The 3,293-nt window shown below is 41.4% G+C and overlaps 1 pseudogene; it reads right to left on the reverse strand.

The window, feature by feature from the left end:
* Positions 1–2,011: 2,011 nt before the first annotated feature.
* LOC108528219 (PRELI domain containing protein 3B pseudogene) lies at positions 2,012–2,900 on the reverse strand (annotated as a pseudogene).
* Positions 2,901–3,293: the final 393 nt, after the last annotated feature.

A 3,293-nucleotide genomic window follows, 5' to 3' on the forward strand; every position in this document is an offset into this window, starting at 1 on the left:
TTAAAATAGTTCGTCATACTGTTTCTGTGGTTTATGTACATATATTAACTGATCTCTTTGATAGTAAATATGACTAGAAGTTCATCACATTAAGCACTGTAAAATAAAAGTGAGAGCTAATCATCTTCTAGCAAAAATACTTTGTATGCAACAATTGCAAATGTTAAAGCTGTTATTTAGTGGTCGATTATTGCCTGCTGTGAAATATTAAACAATGTATATTTACTGGATTGTTTTTCAGTTTGCAGCTGCCCTCTGAGATCCCAAACAAGGGGTTCCCATAAATAAAAGCTGCAGTGCATTTCACTTAGTGGTTAGTTTCAGGCCAACCCTCCCCTCGTCATTATACTCATTCTTCTCCACTGCCCCCAAACTCTGCAGTGGCACCATATTATTAAAAACAATAAGTACCTGGGGTTTATGCTTCCGAACAAGACATTATTTGAGTAATTTCAAATGATATACAGTTCCTTCATGTAAAAAAGATGTTTTGTGGTCACAATTGCTTCAAAAAGTAATTATATTCAAATGACCTGACATATCAGGCCTTAGCAATTATAAACCATGATTTTGACACATGGCAATTTTTAAGTTAGGCAAATGTTAAGTGCTAAAAGATGTGAACAGCTGTTCTGCTTAAGTTAGAGTGCTGCAAAACTCAGGTAATGACTATTTTTTCAGTTAACATAACTAGTCCATGGTACAGCATACTAAATCACAAAGTACAAATCCAAGGAAGATAGTATCTTTACGAAGTTATGAACTTTGGCAAATCAACACAGTACTTTTTTTTTTTTTTTTTTTTTTTTTTTAGACGTAGTAGTGTCTCTCTGTTGCCCAGGCTGGAGTGCAGTGGCGGGATCTCGGCTCACTGCAAGCTCCGCCTCCCACATTCACACCATTCTCCTGCCTCAGCCTCCCGAATAGCTGGGACTACAGGCGTCTGCTACCACGCCCGGCTAATTTTTTTGTATTTTTGGTGGAGACGGGGTTTCACCGTATTAGCCAGGATGGTCTGGATCTCCTGACCTTGTGATCCGCCCGTCTCGGCCTCCCAAAGTGCTGGAATTACAGGCGTGAGCCACCGCACCCGGCCTACAGTACTCTTTAATATAATGAAACCATACTTTTGACTTGGCGCAATGGCTCATGCCTGTAATCCTAGCACTTTGGGAGGCCGGGGTGGACAGATTACCTGAGGCCAGGAGTTCGAGACAAGCCTGGCTGACATGGCGAAACTTCGTATCTACTGAAAATATAAGAATTAGCCAGGAGTGGTGGTGCGTGCCTGTACTCCCAGCTATTTGGGAGGCTGAGGCACAAGAATCGCTTGAACCCGGGATGGGGAGGTTGCAGTGAGCTGGATGCTCCACTGCATTCCAACTTGGGTGACAGAGCAAGACATTGTTTCAAAACGAAACAAAACAAAACACAAAACCATACTTTTGTTGGAGTCATGTGTTACTTTAGTGATAATTTTCACTCCGAAAATATTTAAGTACCAAATCAAAACACTGGTTTTTAATGGTGGTTTATAGCAGAGCAAGTTATTTTACACAAAATATAGTTTAAAACTACACAATTTCTCCTTTTGAGTGAGTTCCCTTGTGCAAGCTGTTGAAGTGTACAGCAGCAGGGTAATGGGCATCTATAGGAAGTAACTCTGCTCTGTTCTGGGGTTGGTCCAAAGGCAGCTGGAGTTCCAGCGTATGAAAAGCTTTAAAATACTACCTTAAGGAGATTTAATATCAATACCAATTTCCAAGGACTTCTTGTTAATTTTTCACATAAATAATGGCACCCTCAAAATCAGATAGTAATTTCAAACAACATTAATTTCAGATGATCCCTTCTATTTAGAAGACTTTGTTTTCATCAAAAGTCACATAGTCTTATACCAGTTTATCAAAAAAAAAAAAACTACCTAAAATATAGTTGTAATTTTAAAATGACAAATAAATATATAGTCGGCTTGGAGAGACCTGGGGTACCCGATGTTGTCTACCAACTTTCATAATCCTGCCTCTGCAAATGCTGCTGCTGCCATTGTTTCCTCCTGCTGAGGCTGTCAATTCTTCAATCTCTGCTTTTTTTTTTTTTTTTTTTTTTTGAGACAGAGTTTCACTCTTGTCACCCAGGCTGGAGTGCAATGGCACAATCTCAGCTTACTACAGGCTCTGCCTCTCAGATTCAAGCCATTCTCCTGCCTCAGCCTCCTGAGTAGCTGGGATTGCAGGTGCCCACCACCATGTCCAGCTAATTTTTGTATTTTCTGGTGGAGACGGTTTCACCATGTTGGCTAGGCTGGTCTCAAACTCCTGACCTAAGGTTATCTGCCTGCCTTGGCTTTCCAAAGTGCTGGAATTACACGCGTGAGTCACCGCGCCCAGCCCAATCTCAGCATTTAATGTGTGCATTACCCATTCCACTGCTTCTTCACCTTTACTGGCACTTGAGGATATTTTACTTGCTGTCAGTCCTTCAAGGTAACTGCTGAGACTAACCGCTTTCACAGTGATTATGGCTTCTTGAGTCAAAATAGTTCCTTCTGGGTCCTGAAGATATGGCTTTTACATGTCTCTCATCTACTGAAACCACATTTGTAAATGAAATATTAGTAGATTTAAGTTCCATTGCTTTCTCTACAGGATCAACAGAATGTTCTTGCACATATGTTTTGGTTCCTGCTGCACCAATAAAGACTTCGCAATAGACAGCAGTCCCCACTCTGTGCTGAGAAGTCTGTGGCTGTGCAACTTTCCAGAGGGATCTATATGTCTGTCCAACACATTAACTCCAGCCACACCTGGGTTCATAGGGTCTGGGTATTTCTACATCACAACTGTTGTAACAGTTTCCCATGAGTGGTCAAAGACGTGCTCCGAAGTCCAGATCTTCATGGTGCTGGTGGCCTGAGCAATGTCTGGTGGCATCAGGGAACAATGAGGCGCAGAGTTTACACCTGCCCTGGCTCACCTCCAGCACTCCAGCCAGCCCGCAGAACACAGGTGCCCTCGGGCCCAACGCGAGGGACCTCCTGACACGCAGCCCAGTTATGTCTGTCTCATAAAGAGAATATGGAGGTTTTGTAATGTAAATGTTGAGTTAACGGGTGCAGCACACCAACATGGCACATGTACACATATGTAACAAACCTGCACGTTGTGCACATGTACCCTAGAACTTAAAGTATAATAAAATAAAATAAAATAAAATAAAATAAAATAAAATAAAATAAAATAGACTATATCCAATAAAAGAAGAGAATATGGAGGTTTTGATATACGAGTGCT

The sequence above is a fragment of the Rhinopithecus bieti genome, unplaced genomic scaffold (assembly GCF_001698545.2).
Source record: "Rhinopithecus bieti isolate Rb0 unplaced genomic scaffold, ASM169854v2 scaffold_1673, whole genome shotgun sequence".
Lineage (NCBI taxonomy): Eukaryota > Metazoa > Chordata > Mammalia > Primates > Cercopithecidae > Rhinopithecus > Rhinopithecus bieti.